Raw genomic sequence first — 14,043 nt, forward strand, 5'->3', positions numbered from 1 at the left:
GGACAGCAACGGACATGTGACCATGTCTATTTCCCTGCAATTGTGGCATCAGTAAGACATCCAGGGCCTAATGATTGGACTAAAACCGCTGGTTTCTGTATTATGTGGTGGCCTCACAGTGGGTGGGAGGTGGCAGGGGTGGGGGTGGGGGAACCACGACAATTTAGAAGTCATTTTCCCTCAGTTTTATTGAGAAATCATTGACATACTCATTATACAAGTTTGAGGTGTACAGCACGATGGTTCAATTTACATAGAGTGTGAAGTGATTACTGCAGTAGGTTCAGCTAACATCTAACTTCTTGTACAGATACAATAATAAGAAAAGAAAGAAGAAAAGAAGAAACCGAGGTTCCCAGAGGTTGACTTTCCCACTCACTGTCCTCGGGGCAGGGGCAGGGGCAGGGCAAGCCTTACATCTTGCTGGCATCGGCAGCCTCGCGGTTGGACTTCAGGTGTGGTGAGGAGAGGGTGGAGATGTAAGATAATTTCTTAAATTGCAATACTTGGCGAGGCTGGCTGTTTTGCATCCGGGGACAGCCAGCTCTGGTTCAGGTACTCTCCTGACTTCACTTTCCAGATTTAAACTGGCTCTTGGCCCTGGGTTTCCCAGGTGTGGAAATGACACCACCATTGCTTGAAGCAGAGGAGCAGGTGGAGCGCTGGGCACTCGGCCAGAATTGCGCACTCACACCTGGGCAGGGGTGGAGGCCGGGTCGGCTCTTCCCAGTGTCTCTGCTTCCCTTGCGGAGCCAGCTTCTCTCTGCACTTTCTTTCGCCCTTCCCTTAATGCTGTGCCATGGATTAGGAAACATCTGTCTCCTAAACTCACCTCTTTTGCCTCCGGGAAGGGTGAGCTCAATGGCAAGAAATCCAGGGTTGATTGAGGTCAGTACAGCGAGCCAGGCGCCGTGCTCCTGACATCGGTACGGAGATGAAGGAGACTTTGAGTTCGCTCCTGGGGACCTCACAGCTCAGTGGGATGGTCGGTCGGACACATAGCCAAGGAAATGAGTTAGGAATTGCATTTGGCTTCAAGTAACAGAGAATCAAAACAACAGAGATTTTAAATAAGAGTCTTTTTTTCTTCCAAATTCCTTGAAGTTTGATGTGGGGCAGCCCAAGGCTGGTCTTCTTTGCTCTGTGGTGTCACCACGATCCCAGGTTCCTTCTTTTCTTCTAATCCTTTTTTTTTTTTTTTTTGGTAGGAATGCTTCAAAGTCAAAAGATGGCTGCTGAGATCCAGTCTTTATGTCTCAAACCAGAAGTTGAAAGGGCCAAATGCAAATGGGTCCATAACAGCAGAGTTTACCCTCTTTGAACAGATTTCCTGGAACCCACACCACGATAGTGACTCCATTTCCTTGGGTTCCCTATCCGCAGAGGTGGCTGGGAGATGTTTTGTTTATCTTTTTTTCCCCTTAAATTGGGCACGTTGTTATCTCCGATAATACATTCTGTTATGATGAAAGAGGAGGAGCAGGGGTGTTGGGTAGATAGACTAGCAGCCTCAGCTAATCTGGGCAACTTCAGTGCGTGGCGATACATTCAGTGCATTCTGCTGAATGTGTGGTTTAGCTAAATAATTACACCACTCTGGGCCTCAATTTTTCTCACCTTCAAAATGGCCATGACAACACCTACCTTATAGGGACTAAATTTTACAGGACCGTGATGAAATTCCAATGAGAAAATGCATGTCAATGTCTTAGAGCTACGGGAGGTACACTGTAAGTGCCCAATAAATGTTAGTTGTGATGGTGAACCCAGCAGGTGCTGATGATCCGGCTCCTGCACTCGGACTGCCTGGGTTGTTTCCCACCCCCAGCACTCTCTGCTCAGCTGGAGGTGCATGACTATGATTTCTTTTCCTCCGTGGTAAAATAGTAGGATGAGTAAAATCTGCCTCTTTGGACTGCTGTCCCATGAAGAGGGTCTGTGTAAGGAGCTTAACAGAGTGTTGGTGTATCACAGATACCCGAAGAACGTAATTCATTACGATTGGAAGCATGGAGAAGGGGCACGTAACAGACTCAGTGGGACTCAGTCGGGGAAGGCTTCCTGGGCGAGTGGCATCTGGATTGTGTTGGGGCAGGTGTGAAAGGGCAGCCGGTGAAGAAGGTGGGGAGGCTGTCATAAGCAGAGCAAACAGCACAGAGTTGTGAAAACTGTCAGAGCATAGGGTGAGAAGCATCTGGTGAGCCCAAGGTCAGGGTTAAGAGGCTGGATGAGTGGAGGCGGAGAGGAAGCCAGTGTTTGGGACTTGGGGGCTTGTGTGTCGTGACGAGGCGCCATCAGCCCTGCGGCCCTGGCTGGTTTCTGAGGGTGGATGAGACCACACTCACAGACAGGGAATTAGCTGATCTGAACAATGCTCGGATTATTGGCATCTGTAAACTGCTACCTGTTAAACAAAGGCCCAAAGGCTCACTCTCTGCCAGCCTCCTCTGGGAACAGGACATTAATCAAATAATGACAGCCATTTTGGCAGAGAAGGGAATGCCAATAGCCGGGGGCTGACCTCATGACTGGAAGAAAAGAAGGCTGTCGTGGGTTCTCGTAGGGACATAAGCACCTAACTGGGTTTCTAACAGTGCTTTAATCCCTCTGAGCAGATGAGAACAGCTTTGTTGATCAGATTCCCCTAGAAATGCAGCTGTTGAGGCAGCCGGAGAGGTAAATTCTGAGGTGAGAGGAGAAGGTGTTGGGGACACAGGCAGCTCAGGGGCAGCTGGGGCCTCGGCGAGGAGGTTGAGCAGAAAGAGCACTTGACAAGAGTCCAAAGTCTTGGGTCCAATCCCACCTCCGACCCTGCGCTCCGAGAAGCCATGGACTGCGTTGTGTAAAACACGGATAACAGCATTTGCTCAGCTGGCCTGACCAGGCTCTTTGACCAAATGAGAAAGTGTACGTCGGCCAAGACACTGTGTAAGGTGTGCCTAGAATGAGGTCCAGCCTCCGCCCGCATCTCCTAGGCCTTCAACAGCCCGTGGAGGGCACACCAACCTCTGTCCCACCTTTGTCCACTGGCACATGCTCCTTTTTCTGCCTAGAATCTTCTTCTGCCGGTTCTTCCCATGGCTCATCTCAGCCCGTGTTCCGCTTGCTCAGAAAGGCCTCTCTGACCTGTTGAAAGCATGCGCTCCCCTCTGAGCCTCTACTGCCCAGGACGGATGGTGGTTAAGCACCCAGGCTCTGAAGCAAGTCTCTCAGGTTCAAGTTCAGCTCTGACACATACGAGCTGTTTGACCTTGTGCAATCACCCAAACTCCGTGAACTTCCGTTTCCACGTCCATAAGATGAAGACTATGAAAACAGCTATTTCCCAAAGTGAGATGGACAAAGAGACTTTGATAGATGTCAGCTATTGTCACTGTTCATCAGGACACTCTATTTCCATTCTAGAAATAAGCACGTCTGTAATGAATTCATTTGTATATACGTCTATTATCCAACGCTCTCCCCTTTCCATAATGGGATTTCTGTGGCGGCAGTGGGCACGTCTTTCTCATCCATTCTTATCCACCACGAGTATAGCACAGTGCCTGGAATCTAGAAGACGCTCAAGAAATAGTCGTCGGATAAAGAATAAACCGAAAGAGCATTTCCCAGAACCAAGCCCTGGGGTGACCCGGGCAGTCCTGGGACCAGCCAAGGAGCCGGTCAAACGGCCCTGTTTTGCATTTCATTCTCCCCTTTGCAGGGCTTTCGCTTATGTAATGGGACAGCAGTGAAACCCCACGATACCTGAGTGCTTCCCCTCCAGCCAGCCCAGTGGTTGACCACAAAAAGGGGGAAGAAAAAACAAGAGGAAAAGAAGAGCTCCAAACCGCATGCTTCTTGGGACAGAGAAATGAGCTGTCTTTTTCCCCAGAGTCATGTGAGGGCCTGGTGAGACTGGGGGTGTGTTTCGCTGAGCCTCAGAGCAACCAAGTGGTGAGGAATCAAGGGCCCAGCCGGGGTGTCCTCAGTCGAGGCTTTTTCCACCTCTGCCCCTAACTTGCTGTGCAGCCTTCATCAAGTCACTTTCCCTCTCTGGGTCTCTCCAGTGTCCTCATCCGCAGATTGAGGGGATTGGAACAGATGATTAAGGTAGAGTGTTCATACAATCCTGGCTTTGCCTATTGATCTGGCATAATTACTAAGAATAACCTCTTTTTTTCTCTAAGTGACCTGTATTAGACGAAAAATTAGAAGATCAGTTTGATTCAGGTCTCTTCCACTTATAATATTTTGTCTTAAAATATTTTTTCTGGTAATTAGGTTTATTTATTTATTTATTTAAACAGAGGAACTGGGAATTGAACCCAGGACCTTGTGCATGCTAAGCATGCCCTCTGCCACTGAGCTATAACCTCTCTAAGTTGTTTTTTTTTTCTGATTGGCTGCCCCTGCCTCTGTCCCACCCCTACATCCATCCTCTGCTCGACTTCATGCCCTGAGATGCTGACTCCAAACAGTGTCACTGGGATGCCCCCACTTTCTGGCTTCCAGTGGGGTTGGCGATGGGAGGCACTGGCGGAAGATGGGAGTGTGGGAAAAGAGAGGAGGAGAGGCTCTCATCTCCTTGCTTTCCCTTCACCCAAGCCTTGGCTGCTGCCGCTTCCTACACACACAGCCTCCACTGGGTGGAGCTCTGGAAGCCCCGCCCTCTCCTGGCTCCTTCAGGCCGGGACGGTAGTGGCTTCCCGGGCTGCGTGGCTATTCCCAGATGCTCCCTGACTTCCGCCCGCAGCTCTGTGTGTGGCGCTTTTATCCAGCTCTCCCCAGTGAACTGTTCTGAGTGTGCTGCCTCCTTCCTGTTGCACTTGAACAAATACAGATTCTTTAACACCCAGACCCGATCTCCACCTGGGACATGGGACTCTTTAATACAGGAAGAGCATAAATCCAAATGCAGGCAGCTCCAGCTAGGAGGGCTGTGGACTGACTGGCTTGTGATATGACTGGTGGCATGAATGAAGGGGAGGGAGCCTTTGACCCAAATGCCGTTTAGATGCCAACGTAGCAGCAGGAAGACGAAACCGAGAACCTTACAGTTTATGCCCGACACATACAGAGAAATCTGTGTTCACGTTCCAGCTCCATTGGTACATATCCAAAGGGAATGAAAGAGATACCTGTGCATTCATGTTCATAGCAGCACGATTCACAGTAACCAAAAAATGGAAGCAACCCAAGTGTCCATCAGTAGATGAGCACATAAACAAGATGTGGTGTACTCATACAATAGAATATTATGCAGACTTGAAAAGGAAGGAAATTCTGACAGTGTGGCTGAACTTTGTGACATAATGCTCAGTGCCATAAGCCAGACGCAAAAAGACAGATACTGTAAACTCATATGAGGTACCCAGACTAGTGCAGTTCATAGACATGGAAGGTGGAATGGTGGTTGCCAGGGAGAGGGAGCGGATGGTGAAGGGAGTTGTTTAATGGGTGTGGAGTTTCGGTTTTGCAAGATGAAAAGAACTTCTGGAGACTGGTTGCACAATAACGTGGAGGTACTAAGTTATGCTTAAAAATATACATTTAAGGGTACATTCTAACTGTACACTTAAAAATGGTTAAGATGGTACATTTTACTATAACTAAAAAAAAAATTTTTTTATGTTGCAGCTTCTTCACTTATGGGCTGTGTGACTGGGCCATTTAGTCTCTATGAGACTCAGTTTCCCCATATGTAAAAGAGAGATGGTAATACGTCTTCGCTCTTGCGAAGCAGGCTCAGATGGACTGTCTATTCCACTACTCCATTGATGAATTTGGAGTCGCAGGCTTCCCAGCCGTCCCAGGCAGCCAAAAGACTCTGTCAGTAAAACTCAATTGAATGGCCCTTGTACATAATATGCAGTAGGTGCTCAGTGAACATTTTTTGACTGACTTGCTGACTGGATCCACTCGTGTAGACGTGATCAAGAGGGAGCCATATGTGTAGGGGACTATGTACTTAGTACATAATTGATATTCCATAAATATCTATGGAACAGGTGAATGAACAAAGTAGATTACGCATCTGGCCATGAATTGTAAAACAATCCACCTCTTCCAAAATATGTGCAAGATTTTTTTCTCATCTGGTATTATAATCGTTGCTTCAGAAGACAAATTAACTGACTGAGTCTTATGTTAGCATCTGTGTTAGTCTTCTATTCCTAGAAAATAACGAATTTCCACAAATTTGGGGGTTAAACAACAATTTATTATCCATAGGTCAGATTTCTGAAATGGGTCTCACTGTGCTAAGATCAAGGGATCAGCAGGCCTGCGTTCATTACTAGAGGTTCTAGGAGAGGATCTGTTTCCTTGCACATTTGGGTTGTTTGCAAAATTGAATTCCTTGTGGTTGCAGGACTGAGATGCTGTTTCCTTGCTGGCCGACACTGAGGGTCATTCCCAGCTTTTCAGGCCACCCACACTCCTTCACTTGTGCATATTTCTGCCGTCTTCAAAGTCAGCAGCTCCTCGTCCCTCTCATCTCTCTGATCCAGCAGATAAAGTTTCTCCATCTTTACAGACTCAATTAGATTAGGCTCACCTGGGTAATCCAGAACACTCCTCCCATCTCAAGGTTCTTAACCTTAATTCCACTCATAAAATCTTTTTGAAAGATTGGAAGATTCTGGGGATTAAGTCATGAATATCTTTGGAGGGTTATTTTTCTGCCTACCACTGCATCCATTATCAGTTTGGAATGGATTGGCTTCTCAGAGCAGGTGATTGTCTCTCAGTGAAGAGCTATGGGAAATGAGGCCAGTGAAAGGGACTTTGGGATGCAGGGAAGAGAGGTGAGGCACTGGCAGTAAATGTGTTGGCAGGCTTGCAAAGGATGCAACAGAGTTTCCTGGCTTCACGGAATCCAGGTTGCTTAAAAGAATAAAGAAATATTCACAAATGTCAAAAAGTTAAATTTTGTATGCCTTACAATTTCTGCCAAGGAGAAAGCAAGCTTCACCTGCCATGAACAATCATACCTTTCCCCATGATTTTCATTAGTTGATTGATGGGTCATTATTGGACCCTTGCTGCCAATAATTGAAGGCTATTTTCTTGGCTGGCTTGGTGAGGCTTCCAGATGTGGCCAGAGCAGGCATGATGCTGGCTTCCCCAGCACCTGGCATGGCTCTGCCTGCTGTCATTGGCCCCCAGAGCAGGTGCAGCCACTAATCAGGGAGCTGGTGGTGTCTGACACAGACCTTGACGTCACTTCTGACTCTTCCTCTCCGGAGAGTCGTGTGAGCTATGTTGCTAAGATGCTGCCTGTTTTGAGCCTTTTTCTTTTTCTTCCTTTCTCTTTGCCATCCTGCTTTCTCCCTTCTTCCTCTCTTCTTTCTCTCCTTTCTAGTTGTCTGATGTTTTAGTATCAAAATAATGGAAAAGAAACCAATTTAGCTCAGGAAATAATCCAAAGGTGTCAGCAGGAGTGTGCGAAACAGTTGCTGCGGGGTGGTTTGACATGATTTCACATTCACTTGTTTAGGACAAAAATGAACTTGTTTTTGAGGGTGAAGTTGCTCTGATATGAAGAAGCTGCATCGGGATGTCATCACCCACATCCGTGCTTGCCGATAAGCGTTCAGTAGCTCAGCGGCCGAGGGGCACTGCTGGGGGCTTAGCAACGAGAAATACGAAGAAGCGTTTATGGCGAGGGGACACTTAGACTATAAATACCCAGAGTTTGTAGGGACAATCTGAGAGTTTCTGTCCGGGCAAGGCAACCCTTTGCTGATCTAAATAGCTTTCTGGAGACCTGGGGGCATTAGGTCCTGCCGGGGTAACAGGTAACAGCCAGTCTTTCACCTGCGGTGGGAAAAGCTGTGCAGCACCACGGCGCTGGGAGATCACCTTTCAGGTCGACATCGGCGTCTTGGTTCCCTAGCAACGCGCTCCAGCAACAGGGGACTTTGGTTTTGCCGGTAGCCTCAGCTCTGGGCTGGTTAAGCTGACTCTCCCAAGAGCCAACTCATAGGAAGGCACACCTCAACTGAATTTGTACTTCAGTCCTTTCACCTCCTCCTGCCTGGAACAATAGTGTGATTAATCCATAACTGGTTTGGAGTATGTTATTTCTTTATTGGCTTATGAAGAGACATTACCCTGTATGCCACCGGCTTCTGGGATAATTATAGTTCTTGCAGTAAACCTGTGTTAAACAAAATATTGGCAAAGACAATCTCAGTCTCTGAGCATAATGTGCCCTCAAACAAAACAGAAGTTCACTGCTCTAACCTGCCCTGTTCTGATCACAGTTGTTCACAGCGAAGAAGTCTATTTTCTGGTTCTCTCTGGGGAAATGAAGCAGTAAGGGGCTGCAGCAGCACCGCCTTGGCGGGTGGGTGGGCAGCCCACTGCCTGTTGATGTAAAGCCGACAAAGGCCAGAGGGAGGAAATGGCCCCTTCTGAGGCCACGGTGGTTACAGGTGTCAGGTCAGCCATGATTGTAATTGTCCCACATGTCGTCCTGCAGGGGGATGGCAAGGAGATTCTTGCCCACGGTTTGCTCCGAGAGAAGATGTGTGTTGGGCTTGGACTTTCTAGATGCTGCCCACTGGGAAGCCAGAGTCTCTCTGGGTGCTAAGAGAGGTCACAGCTCTTGGGAACAGAGGTTGTGACACAGAGGAAACCACCCTCCTCTGCCCCTGACCACACCCCAGCTTCTCTCACCCAGTCACACAGATCTCTCCAACAGAGGCAGCTCTGCGGAGGACATTTGGAAAAGGTGTTAGAGGGTTTGAAACCATCAGTGTGGTGTCATCAGAAGACTTCTTGGGAAACTCAAAATAAAAAGAGGTAATTGAGCCAAGAAAATTTACCAGAACTTTCTTTGGCTTGAGGCATTGTATACATTTGCATAATAATAACCAAATTAATACTAAGAATTATAATATGACTGTTGAGCCATAGTTATGTGCTAATCACGGTTTACATGGATTACCTTAAGTCATTACACTAACTCCACAAGGTAGGCATTATCCATATCCTACAGATGTTGAAATTGAGAATGAGCGATTAGGAGGGATGGCAGAGGTCGCAGAGCATGTGTGGTGGGGCTGAGAGTCAAGTTCCTGTTCATTGATTTTAAAGCTTATTTTCTCTTTCATTTTCTTCCTTCCCTCTTTCCTTCCTTCTTTCCTTCCTTCCTTCCTTCCTTCCTTTCTTCCTTCCTTTCTTCCTTCCTCCTTTTCTATTTTCTTTTTGCTGTGGTTGCCTCATGTCTTCTTTTAAAGGAAACAAAATGTCGCACACTTAGCAGAAGTCCCTTTGTGTCCCTCTCTGTCCCATTCCCCTGCCTTTCTATCTAGAAGCAACTTCTCAGTTGACATTAGTGAATGTCACTTCCATCCTTCATTATGTATGTCCAGGGCCACAAACGATATATAGCATTATGTGTTTTAAATTTTTACATATATGAAAAAGGGATAAAAGTATTCATTTAAAAAGAAAGAAATACAAATGGCTATTAACTTAAGAAGAGACTCACTATCTCATTCATCAAAAGAGCGAAACAAATTAAAGTCACACTGAGACACCTTTCTTCAAGCCTGTCCAGTTGATCAACACTCAAGATTTGATAACAATGTGTGGAAGAGGATGTGGGGAATGGAGCCTCAGAGTTTGATCTCAACTGTGTGACTAAATTGCTATAATCTCTGTCGGTGGCAATTTGGCGATCTCTATCATAAAAGCAAATGCAGAAAATTACAAAGGGGATTCCATTTCTGGGAATTTGTCCTTAGATACATTTGTACCTGTTCAAAAGCACATGTGCTTAATGTTATGCATTGAAATATTGCTTGTAAGAAAAAAGACTAGAAAAAAAATCCACATATCCATCAATAGGAGACTGGTTGAATAAATGATGGGGCATCCTTGTAATGGAATCCTCTGCAGTTATAATAATAAAAAAAAAAAGAGAATGAAGATACTCTCTATGCTAATATGGCAATTTCTCCAATACATATTAAGTGAAAAAAAAAACGAAGTGCAGAAGAATATGTACAGTATGCCACCTTTTGTGCAGTGAAGGGGAAAATGAACCAAGTTATCCACTGTTTATTTTTGTATCTACATAAAGAAACTATGAGAGTCGACAAAAGCTAATGATTCTGTATGTGGGAGGAAAGATGGGTGGGAGGAGGGAAGGGAGGAAGATATTTACATGTATTCCTTAAAATTTGGAGGTGGGGGCAATGTGGATGGACTATGTTACCTAACCCAAAAATTAAATGACAAAGTTGGAGGGGTGTATCATACAATACATGTCATGCAGCAACCAACCTTTCCCAATCTGGTTAATGTTTCTGAGGCCTATCCATGTGATCATGACCTTAATCTTTCCATTAATTACGCTGCCTTGAGCTGTGGAGTTTTACAACTAGAAGCGCTCCTGGGAGTCGCCCAGCTCTCAACGTTCACATTACAAGGAAGAAAACTGAAGGTGCGAACATGGCAAGTGGTCGGCCAGTTTTGGCAGAGCTGGGGTTGACCTCAGATCGTCCCACCCTGCCAGGGAGCCTGGGGCTGCCTTTCTACCCCTCACCCAACGCCAAAGCCACCTCCCTCAGGACTCTTCCCAAGAGGTTGCTAACTCTGTGAGTTATCCTTTCCTAGGGACATTCTCCTTTTAAAAACAAAACAAAGATAAAAACACTCAACAGCAAACTGGGTGGTCACCATTATAGGCAATAGAGATTATTTCCATCTCAGAAATCAGACAGAGATGCTTTGGCGTGAGGGAAATTGTTGGGGGGGGTGCGGTGTTGGCAGTGGTGGTGTTGGTAGACAGGGATGGAGTAAACTTTCTTGTATCTCCTCTTCCCTCTTCTCCAAAATAAATAAATAGGAAAAGAAAAGGCAACTATAAACGAGAAACAACTAGGTCATTGCTCGTCACTTATAAGGTAGGTTCTGCCTTCAGCTCAGGAAGGAATCATTTAGTGGTTTGAATTGGGGATGGTATTGTTGCCAATATTGTTAATGTAACAGAATGTTATTAGGCTTTTTGTTGCCATGGAGACAGTCAAAGCAGTAATAAGTCACCCCACTCCCAGCCCCGCCCCCTTAGCGAAGGAGACCTCTGCTGGTCAAGTCCTCTGGTCCGTTTCTCTGTCGTCAGGCAGGACCCCATTAGCCATCCTGAGTGGTGAGGACCTTTTAGGATTTACCTTGATAAACGACCCCTGCTCTTCTGGAGTTCTTACAGTGAAGCACTGTGTCAGAAGTGGTGAGGATACAAAACCCTATATGACGTGAACTTTCATCTCTAATTAAATGGCACAGATAAATGTTTCCCATTTTATACCAAAATATTTATAACAGCGGAGGTGCAGCAATGATATGACGCAGCCCTTCCCAAGTTTGGAATTTTGGTTCACATTTCGGATTTTAACATACTATTTCATGCAAAAGCTGGATTCCACTTAATATAAATATGTTTTTTCCTTAATATCCACATTTATGTTCTATTAACCATTTTTTTCCTCCCTAGTCTTCTAGCAAAATCAATGCTCCAAGAAGATACACATGTGGACCAGTGGATATCTTATGTGTGGATCCCAGACTGTGTTTTTGACTCAATTTTACGAAGCATCGATTAGCCAGGAGTTGGCAAACTTTTCAATGGGAAAAGGGCCATACAGAAAATATTCAGGCTTTGTGGGCCATACTGTTTCCATTACAACTATTCAATCCCGTTTTAGCGTTGTAGCAAAAGCAGCTATAGACAATATGTACCTGTGTTCCAATAAAACTTTATTAACAAAACAAACAGATTTGGCCCATGGCCTGGATTTGGCCTGCAGGCTGTAGTTTACCGACTCCTGGATTAGACAATAAATCCCCAAGAGTTTATAAAAAGAAAATATTTTCAGCTGGGACGAATAAGGAAGAAGAGTGGGAGTAGAAACTCCATTGATCATTGCAGGCTACACGATATTTCAAGGAGCAGAGAGGACATGGCAGCATTATTAATAATGGGCCAGTGTAAACAAAAGGAAATATCTTTAGGTTTATGTATAGGTAGGGGACAGAAAGGACAGTCAGTAGATCAATTTGGCTGGAAGAAGGACCTCAGGTCCAAGAGATGCATTCTGAAACATCAGAGCTGGAAGGGACTTGGCTGATATTTTGCATCTCATTGTGCAGATGGGGAAATTGAGGTCAAGAGAGATCTCGGGTCTGGAAAGAGGCTAAGAATGGCGTGCCTTGAATACTAAGCTGAGGGATCTCAGTTCTGTTGTGTACTGGCTAGTGATGGTTCGATAATCCATCATTTGAATGCTTATTCACTAATCAGCTTCCTACATGCCTCATGACCAGATGTTCCAAGAGGATTTCCTTTGGAATGGAGTTCATTCCCATCCTCTGTACACCATTGTAAAATAGCCCCATAGAGCTAGTGACAAGACGCATCTGGAGCAATCACTGAGACCAGTGCCAAGGATCCAGAAGCTTTAGCTCCTCATCCTGCCGTCAACTTGCTCTGCAAGCCCAGACCAAATCCTGAGCTCTCCTGTGGTTTTCCCCTTGGCCAAACAAGAAGCATTCATCCTTGTCTCTCCATCAGAACCACGGCCTGTGCTCCCACTTCTCTGCCCTGTTCTCCCACCACCGACACTGACGTCATAAATGACCAGAGGAGCCTGGGGTGGGAGGAGCCATAACCTAGCGTGACCCAACTCTTCATTCACTGATTTGTTCCCTGGTAATTACTGAGCACTTCCCATGCACTGGAGGCTGAGGATAAACAAGGAACAAGGTAAGCAGGTTTCTGTCCGTCTGGAATGCACATTCTAGTGGTTTGAGGCGGTGGCTGAGACAGGGTGGGAAGGACGTAAACAGTGTACAAGTCAACAAGTAAATAAAAGAATTTCAGCTGGAGATAAGTGCCGGGAATGAAATTGAACAAGGTACTGCCATAGTGACTGGAGGGGCTCCTTTGGCTGGTCTCGCAAGGGAGGCCCTCCTCAAAGAAGGTTGAGAAGAGCCACTGACAGAGCAAGGGGGAGAGGCCGTGGGTGTACTCTTCACAAAGATGAAGAGTAGATAACATAAAGAAATTCATGAGTTTTAATCTGGTTGATCCAGTGACTCAATCCAGTTTATATTTTTAAAAGAGCATCTGATTTGTTACCTGGAGAACGACTTGGAGGGGTCAAGAGTAGAAGTAAGATAACAGATGAGGCTTGTCCAGGTGGGAAACAAAAGCAGCCTAGGTCGGACAGTAGCAGTGGAGACTGAGAGCAGTCACAAGATTCATGATATACTTTGGAAGCACACTGTTGAGTGACTGGATGTAGGGTTTGGGGTGATGCTGGTGGTGGTGCTGGTGAATGGAAAGCGGAAATCAGGGTTGACTCCTTAGGCTGGGGCTTGAACCACCAGTAACCTGTGGTCTCTGGTGATACCAGAAGGTGAACAGTGCCTGTGAGACCTCCAGGTGGGGACATGCAGTTGACAGCTGGAGATATATTTTGTGTGTCTCCAGTCTTCAAGGATGAGCATCCTCTCTAACACCCAAGTATCAATCGCCGGAGACTTGATTTGCTTGACCATGCATTTTCTCTCTCCTCCCTGGAATGTCTGGGACTCCTTAAAGATCTGTGGATTCCACAGATCCTTCCCAGATTCTGCATTTCACCTCCACCAGACATCCTGCTCAACCCCTCACCACCACATGACTTCTCTCCCCATCCTGCTTGCCCTCAGCCTGGACACATTTAAGGGACCTGATACATACTGTCAAATAGCTTTTTCTGGTTATGTTCCCATCAACAGCAAACGTGTGTCCATTTCCCCTCATTCTCATTAACACTGGGTGGTACAGTTTGCCAGTTTGATAGGTGATAGATGGTGACACATTTCAATTTGCATTACAAAGACATGCTTTTTTTAAAAAAGTGAAATACAGTCAGTTTACAATGCTGTGTCAATTTCTGGTGTACAGCATCATGTTTCAGTCATACACATACATACGAATACTTGTTCTCATATTCTTTTTATTATAAGTTACTACAAGATATTGAATATAGTTCCCTATATGCA

This window comes from Camelus bactrianus, chromosome 3 (genome assembly GCF_048773025.1).
Source record: "Camelus bactrianus isolate YW-2024 breed Bactrian camel chromosome 3, ASM4877302v1, whole genome shotgun sequence".
Lineage (NCBI taxonomy): Eukaryota > Metazoa > Chordata > Mammalia > Artiodactyla > Camelidae > Camelus > Camelus bactrianus.